The sequence below is a fragment of the Lactuca serriola genome, chromosome 2 (genome assembly GCF_051521515.1).
Source record: "Lactuca serriola cultivar US96UC23 chromosome 2, Lser_US96UC23_V15, whole genome shotgun sequence".
Lineage (NCBI taxonomy): Eukaryota > Viridiplantae > Streptophyta > Magnoliopsida > Asterales > Asteraceae > Lactuca > Lactuca serriola.
The window spans coordinates 218,419,872-218,428,515 of record NC_136409.1 but is presented as its reverse complement, the minus strand read 5'-3'; positions in this window follow the sequence as shown (position 1 = coordinate 218,428,515).

Sequence of the window (8,644 nt, the reverse complement as noted above, 5' to 3'; positions counted from 1 at the left end):
TGGTTGTGGCATAAGAGGTTATCTCAGTTGAACCGATCCCGGTTAAGTCAAGAGCTAGGAAGAAGTATACTTCCGTATTGTGGATGAATTTTCAAGTTTTACCTAGGTAGTCTTTTTAAGAAAGAAAAGTCAAGTCGCTGATGAAATCATTTCTCTCATCAAGTAATGGGAATTTCTCTATGATCACAAAGTAATGGGAATTTCTCAGAACTTATCTACTGTTAGAACTACCCAACAAAATGGCATTGCAGAAAGAAGAAACATAACTCTAATTGAAGTTGTAAGGACTATGGTCGTTGAAACTTGTCTTCCTTTGTCATTTTGGTTTGAAGCTGTCAACACATCGTGTTATACCCAAAACCGATATATTATTGTTAAGCGTCATGGGAAAACTTCCTATAAGCTACTAAAGGGAAGGAAACAGAACATTTCTTATTTTCATGTGTTTGGGTGTGTTTGTTACATCTTGAATCAAAGAGATCAGCGATTGATGTTTTAAGCTAAAGTTGATGAAGTAGTGTTTCTAGGTTACTCTAGTGTATCCAATGCTTTCAGGGTATTCAATCTTTCAAGGAAAATTGTTGAGGAAACAACTCATGTCATTTTCAATGAACACTCATTTATTCATGATTAGGTTGATCATCCCTCATCAATTTTGAATGAACTTACTTATAGTCCTTTAGACTATGTTCCTGATTTCATGCCAAATGAAACCGAGCTTGTTATTCCAAATATTGATTAGATCATCAGCTCACAACCTATCTCTGAAGAACAACATGTCATATCTGAAGAAGTTGGGCCATCTAATCAGGAAGACTCTGCTCAAGGTAATACATATGAAATTTCTAATCCAAGAATTCTTCGAGATCATCCTGAATCTCAATAACTGGAGATGTAAATTTTAGGGTTCTTACTCGTAGCAGAGTCAGAAACAACTTCTATATGTCTGTAGACTTTGTCTCAATGATTAAACCAAAGAATGTCACTGACGCCTTGAAAGAAGCTGATTGGATCAAGGCTATGTAGGATGAGCTGAATGAATTCGAACGGCATCATGTGTGGACTCTTGTTCCCAAACCTCAATGAAAAACTATCAATGGCACTCGATGGGTATTCAGGAACAAGATGGATGAACATGGGATCGTCATAAAAAACAAAGCTAGATTTGTGGCTCAAGGTTTCTATCAACTGGAAGGGTTAGAATATGATGAACATTTGCTCCTATTGCTATACTTGAAGCAATTCATCTGTTTTTTCCTTTGCTTCATTCAAGAACTTCAAAGTCTATCAAATGGATGTCAAGAGTGCCTTATTACACGCAGATATTCAAGAATAAGTATTTCTAAAGCAACCTCCAGGGTTTGAAAGTGAAGAGTTTCCGAATCATGCTTATCATCTTGATAAAGTGGTCACTGGTTTAAAGCAGGCACTTAGAGCATGGTATGACACATTGGCGAGCTATCTTCTTGCAAGTGGATACAAACGAGGAAACATTGACAAAACTTTGTTCATCAAGTATTCAAGATCTCACATCATTCTTGCTCAAGTGTATGTTGATGATATCATTTTCGGATCCACTGATGAAAAGTTGAGTTCATAATCCATGGAGATCATGGCTAAGAAGTTCGAGATGAGCATGTTGAAAATTTTTTTGTCAAGTTAAATATATTGCAGACATGCAGAAGAAGTATAGTTTCTCTGATTGCAAGCCGACAAAGACTCTGATGTCCTCATCAACGTCTATTGGCACTGATCCAAGTGTCGCTGATATGAATGCAACTTTGTATCGAGGAATGATAGGCTCTTTGCTTTACCTTACTGCCAGTCGCCATGACATTATGTTTGATACTGTATTATGTGCTCGTTATCAAGCCAGTCCTAAGGAATCTCATCTTCTCGCTGTAAAAAGGATTTTTCACTACTTAAAGTATACACACAATCTTAGGTTATGGTATCCTTGTGGTTTTGAGTTCAAGCTAGTGGAATATACTATCTCCAATCATGGTGGTTGTGGCAATGATCGTAAAAGTACTTCAGGATGAGCTCAAATTCTTAGAGATAGACTTTTATGTGACAACACCAATGCCAATCAGATGATACAAAATCCAGTGCAACATTCCAAGACCAAGCACATTGATGTCCATCATCACTTCATCGGGGACATCGTTCAAAAGGGAAAAGTGGAGTTGTTATAGATTCCATCCATCAATCAGTTGACTGACATTTTCACCAAGGCATTGGACAAGAAGACTCTAAACAAAGTGATTGTAGATCTTGGCATGCTTTCAGTGACTCAATTGTTTTCTAACTCATTTAATTTAACATTGCTTCTACTCGTTTTATAAAAACATAAAAACACAAAAACAAATGTTGCTTTTATTATGTATACATATTTTTACATAGTTTTCTTAAGTGTTGCTTCTAGTATTTACAAGTATTTTGTTTTTCACACACACCAACCCCTTCTTGCCCTTATATTTATCTTCAGAATTTTGATGATTCAGCGTATAAAGCCAGACGCTAATGAGAATTTGAAAAATATGTGCTGATGGGTATATCATTGTCCGTTATATATTACACGCACCTACCCACTATTTCCCAACAATTTATCTATTAAGAAGTTAATGATTCACTTTACTAGCCATACACTGATAAAACTTCGACACTCTTTGCCGATGGGTACATTTCATATCAGAATGTATTACCCACATCATACGACTCTTGTCCTTTTCTTCTAATAAAAGTGATTAATGAGTTAGCGTATGAAACCACACACTGATGAAATGTTGCAATACTATGTCAATGAATGGTAGTTCAAACCTATACTATCAGGAGACATCACAATGTTACTAGATTGCAAGCTACAATTTTGATACTTTGGTCGCTTCCTCCAAACCCATATTTGTTGCTGATGTCAAAAGGGGGATAATCTTGCTAAAGTTGAAGAAACTACTAAATGTTATTGGAAACTACTAAATGCTATTGATATAAAGAAAAGCAAAATCTAAGGGGGAGTCAAGCTGACATAAACATACTCAACTCATCATCTCTTCGTCCATCCGCTGCGATTCATAAATATTGCCTCAAACTGCTTAAAAATCAAAAATGGGAAGTCATTCATCTTCTCAGGGGGGCATTTATTAAAGCTAGAAAACTTAACATTTCAATCTTACTCTTAGGGGGGGCACGAGTTGAAGATTTCATTGAATATTAGTTTTCACATCATCAGGTAGGGGAGATTGTAAGGTTACACTTTATGATATGATAAGTTAAACACTCTACACACTAACTATCATCTTCAACGTCTACATCACCATCAACACCATCATATCAAGTCTATCAGCATCAACTTATAGATAGTTATTTTACATAACAAAAATTATATTAGGTAATGATACAGATATGTATAAAATAGATAACAAATATGATATATTTGCGATGAGAATCGATTCTTAGTATATATTAGATGCAATCCCTTTAATCAAGGGATATACTAGTATAGATTTGTATATATCCAACATTAGGGTAAACCCTAATGTAGAGTTCGTCTTGGTGACCGCCTTTGTGACAACCTGTTTTCTTGGTGAAAACAAACCCTTTCTTGGTGAAAGACGCTTTGGAGAATTCCTTGTGTTCGTTAATTTCTGTTCTTTATTTGCTTAGATTAGTTTTCTTTTGTTCTTTATACTTGAAGTGTATCCGATCGATACAAACCTTCATTTTTGGAATATTATATACAAGAGCTTGATTACAGATTCAAAGTTCAAACTTCGGAGTTAATAGTCAAAATTCCAAAGTATAATTTCGAATCCAAAATCCCATCTACCATTTTATTATCCTGCATACCACTAGACTGGACGGAGTCGAGTCGCCAAGCACGATCGCTAAGGGTTGCCAAGGATCTGGAACACCGCACCCTAGTGTTCGCTAGAGGAAGCTCGTTAAGGGCATGGCGAAAGGAAATAGGGAAGGATGCTTGCATGTGATTGGCTGCTATCTCATTCACCAGATCCAATCATTTTTTTTTACCTAATTTCATGTTTTTGATTAAATGGAGTACTAGGAGTGTTACCACTCCCTATGAAATACTAAGAATTGAGTGCTAAGACAAAAAAAAATGACATGACACTCAAAAAAGTGATGTGAAAAGGTGTTAGGCGTGTTACCAATTCCTCTAGCCTTAAAATTTATTAGGTTTTGCACCTACCATTTTATTATTCTAACTAGCACTCAAATGCATTAGATTTATTACTTATCTTCGCAATTGAAATCTATTTAATCAGTTAGATCCTAACATAATTCACACCAAAGTTATTGTTAAACATATTTCACAACAAAAGCCATTACACCGTTCTCTAAAAATGTATTTCATTGATTCAGATTCATTCCCAGTTGTATTTGTCCTTCAACCTCCAACAATGACCTGACTCCTGAGGCATTCGGGCATCTATGAAAGTGAAAGCGAAATTTAAACGAGTTGGCTAACAATGGAATGATAGGGTATGAGTCATTGAAGACAAGAAAAAGTGGATAGTGGACACAAAAAAAGAAATCCAAGTTGTTGAGTGTTGGATACAAAAAAGCCTAATGTGACATTGACATTCATAGATTATGTGACGGGCCAATCTATAGTGGTGTTCATCGGCTCTTCATCACTGTGTTGGTGATAGGCTTGTGTCGGGATTTCCTCTTGTCCGCTTATTTGGCGGCGAAAACTAAGGTGATTTATATGGGGAAAGTGTGAAAGATAGTATCCAGCCGCATGATGATAGAGATAAATCATTGTGGTCAATCAAGTAAGCACTATAAGATCACCACTCAACAAGCCCTTCCTTCAATGTCGATTGCTTCTTTATGGGGTGTATTATCATTGTAATACGATTTCCAACTCATTGTTAACATCATATATATATATATATATATATATATATATATATATATATATATATATATATATGAAATAGTCAAATAACAATTATAAATAAATAATCATATTATATGAACATTAACAACCACCATACAATCAAGCTCTTATAATCGTCTAAGCTTGGACCATCCAATACCTTGAGAGGTCATATTTGATTATTGGGTACCAAATGTCTTTGTAATAGGAAAAATCTTAAAATTACATATATTTCAAAATTATGTATCATGATATTAGCAAATTAACATAAAAGTGAGTTAGGCATGTTTCTTTTTTTGTTTGTGTTAAGTATTGAATTTATAAAATATACTGAATTGATGATGACATCTGAATTAATAAAGTGTTGCTGATGTAATTTTTTTTTTTTCTGAATGCATTATCTGAATCCAAGTAATTGACTTTTTACCTTCATATTTAAAAGTAACAAATAACATAATTATCAATTATTTAATATTTGTTATAAAATATAAGTGTACCATATAACATTAGATAATTTTATAATTTAAAAAAAAATTAAAATAAAATGATAACATATAAGTCTACAAAGTTTACAATATGAATACATTTTTGGAATCTCGAATTAAATATTTACAAACAAAAATTATAAATTACCAACAACTTAGCAATTACATTTTACCGGGTTTTTTACGAGGGAAAATGACTTAAAATTACTTAAAATTGTAGGATATTTTTTGTTTTGTACACATTTATTTACTTGTTTATTTATCAATATTTGTCCATTAAACTTGATATTTTGTACACTGTCAATCATTATGACCGGTTGGTGTAGGTTTAGCTAGTTTCCGAAGTTCTTTCTAGCTCCTACGAGACGACTGTGGTCTTCTTACCATGTGAGTCTCCGACCAACATAATTTTTCGGCAAGTTATAACACATATCAATAACTCAACAACACGCGCACATCACACCCATATTTTGATTTCCAAATAAAAAAGCACAAGAACACACATACACATACACACACTCACATTAGATTTGGTTTTTGAAATCGATCAGAGCATATTGTTATTGTTTGAATTTTGAATCAGGTGTGTGTTCTTGAACAAAAATCGACGTGTGTGTATTCATCTTCTTTGCAAAAATAAAAAAGAGTGCATTAATTTGTTTCAAAAAATGGACATTACTGAAGAATATTGTCGTGAAAAAACATTGTTTTTTTGAGAAGATGACCGTAGACTCGTCAGAGATGACGGAAGTCTCACCGAAATTGCAAAGATGTCGGAAACCAGCTACACGCACCAATCGGTAAAAAAGATTGATTATGTACAAGATAAAAAGTTTAATTGGCAAATATAGATTAAAAAATCCAATGATTAAATGTGTAATATATATATATATATATATATATATATATATATATATATATATATATATATATATATATATATATATATATATTACCCTTTTGAAAAGTATACATTTGTCGATCATTTACCATAATGAAAAGCATTCCTCCAAAACATGGTCCCAAAAATTTTGTTTTTAATAATAGATAAAATAGTGATTTCGATAACATCCAATCATATCAAATAAAAACCAATGTATTAATTGTCATAAAATAAGTGTAAAACAACAAGTGCGGAATCCCATGGTATGTGCGATGCAGTCATCTCGAGCTCTTCCCTCTAGAACCAGAAGTACCAGAAACATAAACTAAAAACCGTAAGCACAAAACTTAGTGAGTTCCCTCAAAATACCACATACCAATCATACAATAAACAAATAGTGGCTCCGACTCGTCATAGGGCCCCGCCAGGCTTCGGACCCCATCCGACATCAGGCCTCGTCCGGCATCGAGCTAAGCTCGGTAAAACAAGCCCGCCCAACATATAATAACATATATCAAAATAAAAACATACACATGCAAATAATCACAGAGATACATAACATACAGATATCCCTCAGGCCCCACCCGACATCGAGCCTTAAACCTGGAAAACATATAAACACAACACATGCAAGAGTCACGGAGACAACTAGCATACTATCAACATAATATAAATAGGGGTCGGCCTTGGTGCCTTCGACCCACTAAACCCTGTAAGGAAACTCACCTCGAATGCTGAAAAATAACTGGATAAATCTTGACCCCGAAAATCAGCTATACTCAACCCCTAAACAGAAACAATGCCATAGATACCGATCAATATTTCAAAACCCCAAAGAGGTCAAAATTGGTCAAAGTCAAAGTTAAAGTCAACATTCCGAGTTGACTCAACTCGCCAAGTCGTTCTTCAACTCGCCAAGTTTCCTCATTAATCAACAGAATCGCGAAAAGCGGGTCCAACTCGCCGTGTTCACCCATGAACTCACCGAGTTTCCCCCTTTGGCCAACAGAATCGCGAAAAGTCGTTCCAACTCGCCGAGTTCTTCAGGAAACACACCTCTTAATCCAATAAGTCACCATTCTCAAAACTAAGAGGTCTACCACTCAGATCTGGTCTAAAATATCGAATACAAGGGTAAATTTTCCAACTTTACCCTTAAGAACCATCTTAATGGGTAAAGAACCCAAACTCTTAGCTTAGAAGGTTAAGGCTTAACCAATAAGCACTTATTCATCAAGACAAAGCTCCATAATATAGATATGGCCCTTAAAGGTTGCTCATACACGTAAAGTTTCCAACTTTACTCTCAAGTGTGCATAGAAGAAGCTCAAATGATCAAAAGAAGCCATAAAATGGACTTAATGCATGCATGGCGCTCTTAAGACCATAAAGTTGGCACATTTATGCCAAAAGCGCTCAAGAGGACCGTAGATCTGGAAGGATAGCACTTGGGACGTCCTTCAACCCCACCAATCACCCAAATATGGCTAAAAGCCTCAAAACTAACCCAAAAAGAGATCCAAACAAATATTGAGCAAGGTTAGAACTTTATACCAGAAATATGCTGGAAAAGAAGCAAAGAATCAAGATCTTGAAGGCTCCAACTTGAATCACCACCTTGCACCAAGCTTCTCCTTCTTCCAATGGCTTCAAATACACCAAAATACACTCTCAAAGGGCTCACAACACTCAAAAAGGCTTTAGGGTTCCGAGATTAAGGTTAGGGACTTTGGAGGCTAGAAATGAGTCCAACACCTTGGACTTAAGGTGTTTAAATAGGGTGCAAAACCCAAAAATTAGGGTTTCCTCCAGAGTGGTCACTCACCGAGTTGAGGCTCCTCAACTCGTCGAGTTGCCTCATAAAATCTCGCGGCCAAAACAATTTCAACACGTCGAGTTGGGGCTTCCAAAGCAACGAGTTCTTTTGGAAAAAATGAAATACTTTGAATTAAAAGCTTTCCAGAAATAAGGCGTTACAATTCTCCCTCACTTGAATCCGACTACGTCTTCGAAGTCCGCCGCCTCGAACAATCCTGGGTAATGCTCCGTCATTTCCTCCTCGGGCTCCCAAGTCCACTCTGACCCCTCGTGGTGCAGTCATTGCACCTTCACAAGCTCCACCACCTTGTTCCTCAAGGTTTTTGTCTTCCAAACTAATATTGCCACTGGCTTCTCAACATAATTCAGGCGGTCATCCACCAGAATATCCTCCAAGGGTACACCTAAAGATTCATCCACCAAACACTTCCACATCCGAGAGTCATGGAAAGTGTTATGAATCTGGCTGAGCTTGGTTGGAATAGCCAAACGATACACAACTCAGCCCTCCCGAGCCAAAACCCTGAAGGGACCAATATACCTGGAGCCCAGCTT